Here is a 15,707-nt window from a genome sequence, read left to right as displayed (position 1 = left end):
GATAGGTTCACCGAAAACAAGAATGCAAGAAGGTAGTATAAGAGATTCCCCACCTGTGGAAGACAAAGTGATGCAACACCCTGGAGGAGTAGACGTGGAGAAGCCAAACCAATTAGATCACCTCATGTTTGGCAAAATGAATTTGTTAGTAATATATCTCCAATCTCCGATTACAATTTTTCTTGTAAAGGATATGGCCATAGGGCAGAGGAATGCAAAGTTATTCCTAGGAATAGCGATTCAGTTTGTAGAAGATGTAATGCATTTGGGAATAGAACATTAGAATGTAAAACATGCATAATCCCACTCACAGTTATGCTAACCAGAGTACATTTTCTACCTCAAGAAATGTAAATTATATATATTATAACTGCAATGGATCTAGCCATAGAAGTAATGAGTGCAAGAAGAAGATGTTTCATGCACATGGAAGTCGGCATAACAACTATGCCCAAAGGAGAGATGCTCCTGCAAGATCAAGAAGTTAGTTGAAACTGGTAGCAGGCTACAATGGCATGACACTGAGAAGAAGATCAAACTGGTCTGATAGAAGGTCTTCCAATCATTCAATTGGGATGAGTGCAATATGCTTGTATGGCAATGTATCTTGTCATACTAGAAAATTTGTTAATGCAAAGACCTATTAGTAGAAGAAGATGAGACCTACTCCAAAGGCTACAAATGAGAAGAGGAGGGAGTCCAAATAGGTATGGAATAAGAAGGAAGAGAACATGACCATGGACCAGCACTGTGCACTCAATGCACAGGTGATATCTCCTAAAGTTTAAAGGAGATGTAGATCCTTAGAGGGAGATATATGTTGATCAGATCATTCACCCCCAAATGTTGAGAAGGACAAATGAAAGGACGGGCAATCACTGGCATGATGAAGGAGCTAAGATGAAAGAATGTGTGCAAACGATATCTTGACTACACATTCACATGGGCAGGATGCATCACTGCTGTAAGTGTCAAAGTGGGATGTGACACTGGAAGGATAGCCAATGGACAAATTATACTAGCAAAGATATTGAATTGGTATAGTAAACCAGCAGGTCGAGTATGTTACCGGTAGGGACAGTTACTAGTATTGAAGAATATTTGGATCAATATATTATAGTTGTGTTGTAATGGCTCTGGTGGCTTGGACATATGAGTTTATGTCTCTAATAATATCAGAAGTTGTCCTAAATGACAATGTGTTGGACTAGTAGTCAATCCCATGTGTATGAGACATCGTGATGTCAACCGGTGTGAGTGTTGACATGTAGTCAATGTGACATGGCATTGTAATCAGGTATGTTTATGTCACAAAGATGGGATGGATGTCATGGAAGTGAAAGACCATCAACATGTATATATGCTCACTTCCAATGGTGCAAAGTGAAGTTTGGGGTACAGGTTTAGGACTTGACAGAAAATGAAGAACAAAGGGTTGTAATTTAGGGGGAGTTCATAGTCATATCTTATGACTGGTACCTAATACACTTGACACATGAGGAAATCAAGTGTCATTGTTGTTGTATTGTGGACCAATATACAAGAAGATGTGAACAAGATGTGAGTTACCTACACAAGGGAGAATACTCTGATTCAAGTGTTTCTAGTCGAGAGGTTGCAGGGCCTAGTGGTAGAAAGGGAATATGCAACCGGTACATAAAGGGAAGAGAGAGCTTGTAGTTTACTGAATGTCTAGACCCTTTGCCATTTTTGTCAAAGGGGGAGAAAGAATCTATATTATACCAGATACTACATGTGTTGACATCAATCCCAAAGGGGGAGTTTGTTGGCATTGTGTTGTCATTGATGTCAACTGCGACTGTATGGTAACCGGTATGGGAGGTTGAAGTGTATTGTTATCCTTGTTGTCATCTAGTATTGCAGATCAGTGGTACACAAGTTAGTGTTGACTTGTGTTGGTGATGTGTATTGAAGACCAGTATGGTATGGTAAAGTAATGTGTTGGCATTGAGAAGTTGCCAATCGGTAAGCATGTGTCTGGAAAGTTAGTAGGGTGACATAATGACAAAGTGCAAAACCAGTATGTAGGTGGATGTGAAACTGTAGGACTCCCACCAAAAGACTAGGTCATCACAAGATGGTGGCATGACTGACAAAGTTTGGACTGCAAGTTAGTAAAGTAGGAAAAGGGGTTGTCTATTAGATTATGTGTAGGAGATGTGGCTTCTCACACAAGGAGGTCATATTAGTGCAAAAATGGAAGCTGAAGAGAACAATATGTTTATAACTGATTCTCTTTTGTCATTGGCCCATAGGAGACAAGGATTCACTTCTACTGATAAGTGGTAATTACTTGGCTTATCTCCTAGCATACATAGAATGCATTATGACTCTCTGGGATAAGACAAAGCAAGCAAAGGCAGGTAATTGGATGCATAGACTAGATGAGTAATGTAGAAGATGAGGAAGCCCCCTATGGTTGAGATCAGAGATGTGCACCGGGTCAACATGTGAAGACATGATGTGCTACCGAAGTAGAGAAGGAAGAGTTAAGATGGAGAGTTTTCCTCCTTGGCAAACTGATTGAGAAGAGAACCAGTCAAATGAAAATGAGGCTCTACAGTTGCACACATGGATTTACTAGTATGCAAATGGAAAGTGGTGTTGCCACAGATGCATAATAGTTGGAGATGGATGGCATGAATATATCATGCACACTACCTGTATGAAGGAAGAAACATGTCAATTGGTAAGCAAGGAGGATACTGGAATACTACTAAGTGAATCGAGAGACAAAATTAAAGTGCTCTCAGTCTACACATGATGTGTCATCCGAGATTGCTGCTGAGGACTGACATGATTGATGATCGGGCTGACATGATTCACCAACACAAGGAAGGTGAAGCTATGAAGGTTAACCAGCAAGGCAAGATATACCAATAGGGCTAGAAAATCAGTAAGCAAAGTGGGGCTAGTAGATGAAACCAGTTGAGTAGTTGGTCGGTGATCCTATTTGAACTGACACAGAGGTCTTGTTGTTCTTAAAAATGAGAAAACCAAGTTCACCTACAATCTATCTATGAAATAGCCAATCTCAATCAATTAAAAGCTTCAGGGCTTGGACAACATAACATAGGATCCTAATGATCCTCCTACACTTCAGGTTCTACTAGACCTAGGTGGGGACACCCTTTTGATGCATAAAATACAACCAATTACAGACATATGGCATCAAAAAAAGTAGATGAATCTCAAAAGGCTCAACAACAAGGAGGTTACTGCAAATGGGCTAGATCTACATTGACATCTCAACTAGATTGGAGCATGATATAGGTGGAACAAACTAAAACTACAAACATGAAAAGTAAATAGATATTTGATTTTATTTGAGGATTTCCAGAATCTGCAAGACCAGTGCCTTATCCAAGGGCATGGAGTCATACATCAATCTGCAAATGAAAACCTCTATTGCAAATCCAATTTATTGAGAAAGATATCCCTGTATTAATGCCTGACATTAATACATTCTAAACTCAAACAGAGGATCATACATATCCAAACGTTATCTTGAGTCCAAAATGATTATTCATAGAATTTAAACTCTTCCTTGAAGAGTACCTAAGAACACCCATTACACTCCCACTTTGAGAGGAAAAACCCAAACTCCCTTGAATACTGGATTTATTGAAAATTAGAGAAGGCCTAGAGACAATTCAATAAACTATATATATGCCTTACATATATGTGACTTGCAATAGAAAACATCTACTGCAAGAAGATACTCTATTACTTGAAAAAGGGACATTGTATTACAAACTTGGAAAAAACTCAGAATTGGAAACCAAGATTCAGGAGCCTTGCTCACAAAAAATATGGAACCCTTACAAAATGAGAAGACTCTCGAATAAGAAGGAAGGGGGGAAAAAATCATATTTCATTCTCTGACAAAGGTAACCACCCTCTCTTTCAGCATTAACTGTTTCGTGCAGCTTGGCTTGCAGAGAATCCAATCTTCCTGACTAAGAAATGAATTCTAAGATCATGAGGTAACTGGACTAAAGATATTTGTCATGGGTTGTACTTGACTACAAAAATGGATTACTTGGATCAAGATCTTTTCAACGATATATAATACTTATATATCGAGCAAAAAATAAATCCCTTAACCATTAATCTCTAGGATGCACAATAGTCATTTAAATTTTTTAATTTTCCACTATAGCTGGGACTATATGATTAATTTTAATTTTTCGCCTATTTTCTCCTTCTATGCTCTACCATGTGGCACCCCCTACTTGGCTCTGAGGTCCCTGTCCTGCCACCTCAGCACGACCTAGACTCATCACCAGAATGAAGCATCTCTTTGTCACTAGGTCACAAGGAAAAACATTTCGGGCACTTTCCCATCACAACCTAGCGACCACCGTTGGATCAACCTTGATCTACTTAACTATTATCTCACCTAGGCTGCTCATCTATCGGGTCCCACCACTTGGGCACCACCTGTCTACCACCTATCACGAGGGTATTCATTCTGGGCACTTCAAAACCACAATACAACGACAGTCATGGATAACCCCAGAATTTCACTCCACCATTGATCTTCCTCGGATCTACCAGAATTTCACTCTACCGTTGACTTTCCCATCGTAACCTAGTGACCACCATTGGATCAACCTTGATCTGGTCAACCGTTATCTCACCTAGGTTGCTCATCTGCCATGTCCCACCACTTGGGTGCCACCTATCTACGACCTGTCGCAAAAGTATTCATTCCGAGCACTTCACAACTGCAGTACAATGACAGTCATGGATAGCCCCAAAATTTCACTCCACCATTGATCTTCCTCAGATCTACTCTTGGATCTTCTCAATTTGCACAACCCTTATCTCACCTTTTAATCGCTTTAACGTGTTATAAAATTTGGGTGCCTCGGGATGTGTGTGTGTGTGCGTGGGGTCCACCAAATTGCCAAGAAGCCTCCTGTCAAAAACCCTTAGGCTTTGACACTGTGATAGTGTGCGGCTTTACATTTAAATACAAAAGATTTCCTATGCATAGCCAATGTGGGATAAATAATTTTACACATTCCTCTTATTTGTTCTGGCATTTGCATTCGCTTGGAAGTTTTAATGGCATTTTACCCATACTCCATCATACCACGCAGTAGGGAGGAGGTCAAAGATCATTGAATTAAGCTTTACATCTACCAAGTGCATTTACTTGGAATTTTCTGAGGATGCCCCTTACCACGCCACATCCACAACTCACGGCAGGGGAGAATGCTAGCAAAAGGCATGGTTTTAGCTTTACACCAGGCAATGCATTTGCTAAAGACTTCAATTTAACCCTCCCTAACCTCCATGCAGGGGCATAGAAAGAGGCATGTGAGGGAGGCTCTACACCTACTAATTGCATTTGTCTAAAGTTACTTTGGCCACTCCACCTTCATGCCATAGTCACAACAGACTGAAAGACTTTGGCCTGCACCTGCCATTGCATTTGGATGAAAGTCTAAAGTGACTGCTACCACATGGGAGGGGTTTTGGCTTTGCACCTACCAATTGCCTTTGCTGAAAGGTTAATTTCAATACCATTGCCTATGCCTTTCCATTTCCACACACAGCAGGGGAGGATTCAGGCATACACCAATTGCATTTTTCTTGGAGGTTTCACGTGGCCTCCCAACAACCACGCAAAGGGAGGAATGCTGGTAGAGGGGGAAGTAAACTGGCTTTATGCCTGCCAATTTGCATTTGCTTTGAAGCTTTTAAATGTCTCCTAACTCCACTCCACACAACCCTTTGCATTTGTTAAAGTTTAAATGGCCCCTAAACTGCCACACCATTCAGGGAAGATCATAGAAAAGATGTGGAGTTTGGCATTACACCTAACCAATGCACTTGCTTGAAAGCTTCTGAAACTTTTCAATAGACTCCATGTTCTTTATCAATGAATTCATTAACCATTGCTGACTTTGCTTTCCTGACAGTCATCATTATCTTTTGACTGGAACATGCAAGAGGATTGCCACTGTCATGATTTTTTTCCTCTGATTGTGGTCTTACCCTAGGTTCATTATGTTGCTTGCCTATGAAATATCTCATCTCTGTGCTTTTCCTTTATACTTAAATTATATAACATATGATTTAAAATAACAATTTGAACCTTGATTAAAAAGGCACATGAAGTTACAAGTCAGGTCGAGCCCCAAAGTGGGTCCAACTAAAAAAAAATTCATTTTCATGACACTGACCCTTGAAAAGCCTTCAGGAATCTTGAACATGCCTCCAGAGTTAATTTACACCATTATCTGATCATTAAACTGAGTTTGCAAACTCACTGGCAATTGTGTGACATTTTCACATTTAACCCCAATGATGCAATTTTAAAACTGGTCAGAACACTTTTCTAGACTTCACAAACTGATAGGTATACTATCTAATATATGGGCATTCACTCTACCAAACCATTTCTCAAGATGAATCCCGAGTGAAGAGATATTAATGGTCAAAGATAACCAAATGGCTCTGTCAACACTATGAACCTGATAAAATCAATGTGCAGGGACCTCAAAGTGCACATATTTAAAATATCAAATGGTCTCCGTAGATCCCCAAATCTGAGGCATAGATACCTTGAAGTACAAGTAAGACCATGGAATGCTTAGTTTGACCAGGAAGATGATAGGGTGAAAATGGTGAGCTCATGAAAATGGCAACATTATCAGATGCAACAATGAAAGTGCAGAAAACTAAATAAAATAGCTCAAGAAACCATCTTGGAAAATTGATCAAACAGATTGGTAATGGCTTCAAACTAGAAATACAACTTTTCTTTCATACTAGAAATAGCCTGGAATAAACATCTCGACATGACATTCACCGGGGCAACTTTTACACATGTGCAAAGTGAGGCTTCGACTAGTTGTTGGAACAGGGACTTATGCAAATAATACAAACTACAAATGGATTCATAGGGACTTGAAATTTGGCATGTAGACTCACCTATATGCATACAATTCAGAGGTATACTCCTTTTAACACAACAACCAACTGGTCATGAAATGCAAGGCCTCAAAGTAGGCCACTTGGTAAAATCTAAATTTGTGCATAGAGCAACTTTCTGTCCACCCCTTGAAATGGGTACTTGATAAACTAATCTAAACTAAAATCTGAAAGTTGTAGAACACTTCATAGGCTGAATGAAAAGTGTAGGACACATTTCCCAAGCCTTACCCCTTGATAATCAACTAGCTCCATTTTACATGCCCCAAAATAGGCCTCTCAGGTTGATTCACTAAGTGGTCATTTGAAAGTGCAAATGCAAAATTTTGAAATGGGCCTCTCAAAATACTCATTTTTTTATGATTCCCAATAGGTCTAAGCTAAGATGGATACCCACAAGGATGCCACGTGTAGTTGAATTGGCAAGCTTGAAGAGGTCGATGAAGTGTCGTGATGGTGAGGTTGTTGCAGAATTGGTCGACATTTAATGTTGACTGTGACTATTATGGTTTGAGTTGCAGAGGGGTTGCAGCTCGAGGCAAGACGTATTAGATCAGATCCATGGAGTGCACTGATCAATGCAGGATTTTTGGATACAGATCAAAGTAGGTGAAATAAAACCATCGAACCATTTATGGTGATTGACCAAAAGATGAGTCGACAGATTGAATGCAGATTGCTAAAGCTGGAAGGTGTGCACTGGAAGGCATGATGTTGATAGTGATGTATAGGAAATCATATTTGAGACATGATTTGAGGAAATTTGATCGGATATGGTATGGCTCATTGGTCAAAATAGAAACCCTAATTGCACCAGTGTTTGAATTTATGTTTTGATGGGAAAACCTGGATATATGTATGTAGACCAAAGCCCAAGAGATGATGATGTTGCATGTTGAATGTTGAAGTGTGGAGTGTAAAAGAGAAGTAGAGAGCCAACCATTCAGTGACTTCATCAAAGATCACATAAACTATGTGTTGGAGATGCAACTAGTGAGGGGGTTTAGCAAATGCTCAACCAATAAGATCAAAGAAATCGATAAGCAGAAAAGAGACTAAGTGTAGGGGAGAAACAATGGTGATCAAGCCCGCCAGAAGGTAGCTCAGAGTGAAGTACTTCTGTGTGAGAGTGGCAAAGAAGATTAGACAAGCATATAATAGAGTAGGGATGAACTGGTAAGCTAAGTAATCGGCAGTCAAGTGCAAAGTTTATTAGATAGACAATCGGTAGAGGTTGAGTTGGTAAGAGAGCAACAAAGATAGAAGGAGGCACCAGTGAATGAGTTAGAGTGTGATCTGGTAGAGAGGAGATTGAGTGGAAGATAAAAAAATGCTACCGGTAAAGTTGATGAGAAGGGAAATCAATAGAGAACTAAATCATTAGTGGCTATAGAATTTATTTATAACTGGGCTATTACTTTTCTTATGAGATCATGTATTGTGACCACTAGCTCCTTTGGGTTGGTGTCCATAAACAATAGGGTTTGTCGCTCCTTTGGGTTGGTGCCCGCAAACTATCAGCGGTTGGTTCTCCTTGGGTTGGTGCCCTAAAATTGTAATACATTGTTTTTACTATGAGGCTGGATTGGAGCAATAGACTCTAGCAACATTTCTCACCGAGGTTTTTCCCATCTTGGGTTTTCCTCGTATATATTGGTGTTATGTGATATGCCTTTATGTGATTGTATTGTGTTTCTTTGCCTTATCCTACCAGTATGATGTTTAGTGCTTGAGTTACTAACTGGTATCTTCATTCAAGGTTAAAAAGGGCAAAGGATTGAGAACCACTGACTCAGCCCCCTCTCAGTGCTACATTATGTCTTACAGGCTAGAGATGCCCTATGTATATATGTCTAGGTACCTGATTGGGAGGACACATTTATCATTGAGGAATTTTTGCAATGTTGCGTTCGTCAACAGTATGGTAGACAATAAGGGATACCATAGGGAGCCTATTTGTATGCTCATCGACGACATTATGTGTAAGAGTGGGGGCCTACCATAGATAGTGGACAAGTCATGGATGAGTGTATGACCCTGGTAGGACAAATCTGGGATTACAAGGCTAGGGTAATGGATGCTGGGATGACAAAGGAGTTCTTAGTTTACTTCATGGCACATGCAGTGGCACATATATCTGATCTAGCAGAGTTGTTGCTAGATTTTGATGATGATAGGGAGGAGTGGCCACATAGGTGAGGGGGTCCCAAATGGAGAGAGGAGGATGAGGGAGAGGAGGGAGGAGATGGAGGTGGAGGGAGTGGTGGAGGTGGGGATGATGGATTTGGTGGTGGAGGTGGGGATAGTAGAGGTAGAGATGGTAGAGGTGGGGATGGTTGTGGTGGAGGTGGTAGAGGTGGAGGTGGTAGAGGTGGTCTTATGCTTGGTGCGAGTGGGGGTGTGAGGATAGGTTCAGTGTTAGCTATTGTGGGAGGGATGGAGGATGATAGGGGACTTGCCCAAAGGAGGAAATTTGATGTTCTACCTCCACCATCACCTCTAACAGGGACAGGTGCAGCTAGGACCTCGACATAGGTACTTGTTCAGATCAAGGTTCCAACCTGCTAGCAAGATGCTCAGATTAGGGCACTACACGTCTTGGTGCAAGAGCTGTAGGCACAGGTGCTAGCACAACAGTGATAGATTATGTAGCTACAGGTAGAGAGCGATACATCAGTAGAGTGCTAGGACCCAGCAGAAGCCCTTGCTAACATGTTAGAGAGAGCCACCACAGGTGCTCCACTCTAGGACACACTAAGGGAGATACACTAGTTTGCCAAGAGGTCAAGTATTATAGGCATTTTTATGAGGATGTGGTCCCTCGAGATCATAGAGCTCCTAGCTATGTTGTAGTGGCATCCACTCGATCTAGACGTAGTCATACAAGGATGGAGAGAAGAGGTGTTATGGGTCAGCACGACATGATCCATTTGGTGGAGATCTAGGAATTGGGACATCTACTGCTAGACCTTTAGGAGATAGTCATACCTGAGAGATATGTCATGTTGTATTGATCACTTTGTTATACTGATAGACATGATACCCATTGTACATTTTGACAGTTTTGCGAGATATATATGATATATGGCATTGATTTTCTCTAATCCACATGTGATGTGGTTTTTATGATGATTGATTTATGATGTGCTTTATTTGATATGATGATACTATGGGGATGATTAGATACTTAGATAATAATGATGCTCTTGATATCTTGATGTTGATTTATTATATGATGATGTGAATGCATTATTCGTGAGATGTGATGTTATCTTTATGATTGTGAGATGTATCTTGAAAATGAGATATAAATGATAATGATAATGATATGGGATGTATCTTGAAAATGAGATGCCAATGACAATGATAATGATATGAGATGTATCTTGAAAATGAGATGCAACTTAATGCAAGTTTAAGATGATATGCAACTTAATGCAAGTTTTAAGATGATATGCAACTACATGATTACTTTAATTATGTGGTTGTCATTCTTGTTATTTACTTGTTTGTGCTCTTTTTGTCATCATTGAGATTTTGATATGTTGAAAGTTAATACAAGCAACATGGTATTATTGAACCATAATGACCTGAGTATAACTTACATGTATTTTTTATATTGCAAGATGATACAAGTGTCGAGGTATAATTGAACCAAGACGACCTGAGTGTTGCTTGCATTAAAAAGACAAGAGTTAACCATTTATATGTGAAAAAGGGAAAATGTCTTCAATGATGTGTTTCCAATCACGTCTCGAGAAAATTTTGCACCATATGAATGATTTCCTCACAAACAGAAAACCAAAGAAAAATATCAGAATCCTTCATTACTTCTCTAGCTCAGTGCATATTTGAGTAGCTCAGGAGATCTAATGATTCAGAAATCAAGATTCAAATAGTCAAAACTTTATGCCAAATGTAAACAAATCACAATTCAAAATAAATCATCCATCGTCTGTGTGTTGAAGTTGTAGTTGGATAATGATTATGTGTTCTAGTCTAATGAGCAGTTTTGACAGTGGTTTCCTTAGTATGTTGTGATCCTTGTTTGTTTTCTGAATGTTAAAGTGAGTTGAATGTTTCCCCTAGTTATGGACACTCATCAATATGGATATGTACATTGATCACCAAGCCATGGTCGGATATGATATGGATAACTATTTAGATAAACAAGGATAGTGACTATGCTAAGTATGTCCTGGATAATGTTGCATGTATAAGTGTTCTGCAATGGCTATCAGATGAGATTAGATGGAGTAAAGATATGATGCAAGTGTCAATAGATAGAGGAGTTGTTCTCTCACAAATAGCATCTGTTGCCAAGTTTTCACCACTTGTTTTTGTTGCACTTTTTGATTTGTTTTTCATTTTTTTTTGTATTTTTCTTTTTTTAAAATTTTTTTTGTGTCACAAGGTGCCTGTTTTGCTAGGTTTTCACGATAGCGATGATTTTTTATACTTTTTTTTCTTTTTTGCTTGATCCATGCATTGGACGACTCAAGTGTAGAAATTCTTTAGATGGATATTGTTGGTTGGTTCATCAAGCACATCCCCTTTTCAATTTGACAACTGATATGCTCCTGATCCATAGGATGATATGATAACAAATGGTCCCAACTAGTTGGGCTCAAATTTTCCCTTCTTTTCTTGATCTTGCTAATTTCTAGGATTTTCCTTTAGAAATAGATCACCAAATTTGAAAGCCCTTGGGATGATTTTGTGATTATATCTTCTGCACATTTGTTGCTGATATGCCTTGAGATGGTCATGGGCACATCGTCATTTTTCATCAAGAAGCTCTAGTTCTTGCAACCTCTTCATTCGATATTCCTCATCTAGAATGAGACCCTTCAAAGATACTGAGAGACATGGGATTTCTACCTCAAGAGGAAGAATTGCTTCTGAACCATACACCAATTAATATGGTTTAGCCCTTGTGGGTGTGTGGATACTCATTGTGTAGGCCAAAAGTGCCAAATTAAGTTGTACATGCCAATCCTTGCCAGCATCATTAACTATATTCTTGAGGATTTTCAAGATTGTTTTGTTTGATGCTTTTACTTGGCCATTTCCTTGTGGATAGTACAATGTGGAAAAGCAATGTTGGATTTTGAATCGTTCACATAGCTCTCGCACGTCTTGATTCTTGAAAGAATGTCCATTATCTATGAAGATGGAACTGGGAATGCCATATCTGCAAATGAGATAGTTGAGGATGAATGATGAGATCTACTTTCTAGTCACGGTGGTCGTTGGGACTGCTTCGATCCACTTAGTGAATTACTCCTTGGTGGTGATAATGAACTTATGTCTGTTTGAAGAGGAAGGATGAATCTTTCCCACTAGATCAAGTCCCCATTGATGTAGAATGGCCAAGATGTGGTGAATGGTTGTAGCTCCTATGTTGGTGCATGTATGAGGTTACCATGAATTTGGCATTTAGGACACCTCCTAGCAAATTGATGGGGCTCTCTTTCCATTGTCGGCCAGTAATATCCCATTCTCAGAAGTTTCTTGGCAAGAGTAGGACTAGTTGAATGTGTACCAAAAATACCTTCATGAAGCTCTTGTAAGGCAGAGTTAGATTCGTTACGATCGAGGCATCAAAGAAGAGTACCATCTATACTATGACAGTAAAGTGTGTCAACGGTTAAGGTATAGCGGGCGGCTTGTCAAATAAATCTTCATTTTTCATTGTGAGATAGGTTAGGTGGGAGAGTGTTGTTTTTGAGATAGTCATATATCTTCTCATATAGAGGGGAATCCGAACCGCTTAGGGCACATATGACTTGGGATATGGAATTGTCATAGGCTGGGAAAAACAATTTCTCTACTAGGAATTTGTAATGATTTTGTTTATTTGGAATTTGTAGAAGTGAGGTGATAATGGCCATTACATCAGCAACTTTGTTTTCCAATCTTGGAATCTTCTCAAAGGTGTTGTGCACAAAGTAATTTTTGAAATCATCCACCATTCTCTTGTAAGGCATTAGCTTATCATCTTTTGTCTAATAGTCATCATTGATCTGATTGATAAATAATTGATAATCCCCATAGACTTTTAATTATGTGATTCTCCATTCGACAACTACTTTGATTCTTGTTACTAGGGCTTCGTATTCAGCAATGTTGTTGGTGCATGTAAACATTGGTCTATAAGATCTTAGAATTGTGTGCCCTTTTGGAGTGATGAATAGGATGTCGACACCTGATGTATGATGTGTATAGGATCCATCAAAGTATATGGTCCATTGCTTGGGTGTGATAGTGAGCACATCCATATTTGGAAATTCCACCTATAGTGGGTGTTGGTCTAGCAGTGGTGCTTCTGCCAGTTGATTTGCAATTGATTGTCCTTTGATAGCCCATCATTTTATTTATTGAATGTCAAACTCACTTAGGATCATGACCCATTTAGCTAATCTTCCTTTGAGAGAAGCTTTTCTAAGTAGATACTTGAGAGGATAGATCTTTGCTACCAACTTAATTGTGTGGCCTAACATATAGTGGCAAAATTTTTTAGAAGCAAACACCACTACTAAGCAAGCCTTTTTGATGAATGTATAATTGAGTTCATATCCATTCAAAGTCTTGCTGATGTAATAGATAGTCCTTTCTTTTCCCACTGGATCTTCTTGTGCTTGCAGTGCCCCATGATACCTTTGTTGTTGATATATAGAGGATGAGTGGCTTTCCTAATATCGGTCGTACCAAAACTGGTGGATTCATCATATATTGTTTGAGCTGGTGGAATGATTTTGCACATATGTCTTCCCATATGAAAGGTATATTCTTATGAAGTAGATGATTGAATGAAAGACATTTATCTGCTAACTAAGCAATAAATTGTTTGATGGATTGTAGCCTGCCCTGCAGTGATCGTAACCGGCTAATGTTTTTAGGTGGTAGCATCTCCATGATAGCCTGAACCTTTGCTAGATCTACTTTGATGTCTTTTTTGGATACAATGTATCCCAACAATTTGTTAGATGTGACCCCAAAGACACACTTCTTGGGGTTTAATCTGACATTGAATTTCTCTAATCATTGAAATATTTTATCGAGGATGTCGAGGTGTTCAACTCTTGTGAATGATTTAGCTAGCAAATCATCTACATAATCCTCCATGAAAGTATGCATCATGTCATGGAAGATTATTTTCATGGCTCTTTGATAAGTTGCACCAACATTTTTCAAGCCAAAATGCATGACGTTCCAACAATATGCTCCCCATGGACATGTGAAATAAGTTTTATCTTGATCCTCTAGAGCTATCCTAATTTGGTTATAGCCAGAGAAGCCTTCCATGAGAGAAAGAATTATGTGTCCTATTGTGAGATCAACAATGGTGTCAATGCTTGGAAAAGGAAAGTCATCCTTTGGACATGGCTTATTGAGGTCTCTAAAGTCTATACAAATCCTTATGCTTTTATTTGGTTTAGAAACTGGTACAATGTTTGAGATCCATGTGGATTCATCTTTCTTACTTTTTGATTGACAGGTTTAGCTCTAGGAGAAATGGACAAGTGATGCATGATTAGATTTGGATCTACTCCTGGCATGTTAGCATAAGACCAAGCAAAATTGATTTGCTTCTTGAAGAATTTGATAAAATCTAGTTGTTCTTTTTCTATGAGTGATTCTACCAGATGTATGGTTTTGACTATTGCTTCAGTGCTGATATTTAATGATTGAGTTGGCTCAATCAAGATTGGTGACCTGTCCTGGTAATGTTTAGGAAGAGTGTCAAGTCTCCCATCTCTAGGTGCCTCAAAAAGGTTTTCACCTTCATATATGTCCTTTATTTTTTGTTTTTTGTTTTTGTGATCTAACACTGCCATTAAATGGTTTTCACCATTAGATCCATTTTTTCTTTCATTTTTGTAACTGAGAGACTTGGCACTCCCCTGATTGCATATATCATTATGCGGTTCACTGGTGGAGCATGTTTTTGGGTTGACTGGGCACAATTATTGGACAACTAATTTATCATTTGGGAATATTGATATATCATGATGTTTGGGTTCTTCCTAGTTTATGAGATCAAGATATATGAGGTGTAAGGAGTCATTTGGTAGGTTAAGATCAGGTGTGGTAAGTGTCATGATGGATACATCATCATAGTTTTTTGGGATATTAGTGAGGTCTATGATATTCTTGAGGTCTTCAATGGTACTTTTCTCAACATTGCCTTGTTCGTATTGTCACTGCTCGTTCTCACTAGCCTCATAGATATGTTGTGGTCCGAATTCAAATGGTCAAGACCTTGAGCCTTATCCCTCATGAGAAATGGGTGTGTATGCATGGATTGTATCCACCTCAATATCTTCAGTAACATAAGAACAACTATCCCACTCATACTCATTGAAATCAGTTTTAGAATCACTATCCTAGGTTACCTCACTAAATCTGACAGGTATGTTGTATGGTGAGAAAAGATCACTAATAAATGACACAAGTTTAGTAGCTTGTTTTTATTAGGGATCAGTTCTTGCTTGTACTCTTTGAATTTTTTCATACACCATTTCCTTTCTTTGAGTAGAAACTTCCTTAGGTTGTGGCTAAACCTTGGTTTGATCAGGTTCTTGTACCCGATGTATTTTCTTATAAGAAGCTTCCTCCCTTTGAATAGTGAGTTCTTCTTGTTTTTTCTCATTTTCTTCATTTTTTTCTCCTTCCTTGTCTTTTTTGCTTCTTGGTTCAGTGCTTCTTGCCATGATTCTTCGCTATGTTTTTTC

This window comes from Cryptomeria japonica, chromosome 4 (assembly GCF_030272615.1).
Source record: "Cryptomeria japonica chromosome 4, Sugi_1.0, whole genome shotgun sequence".
Lineage (NCBI taxonomy): Eukaryota > Viridiplantae > Streptophyta > Pinopsida > Cupressales > Cupressaceae > Cryptomeria > Cryptomeria japonica.
Note: the sequence above shows the minus strand (reverse complement) of the source record.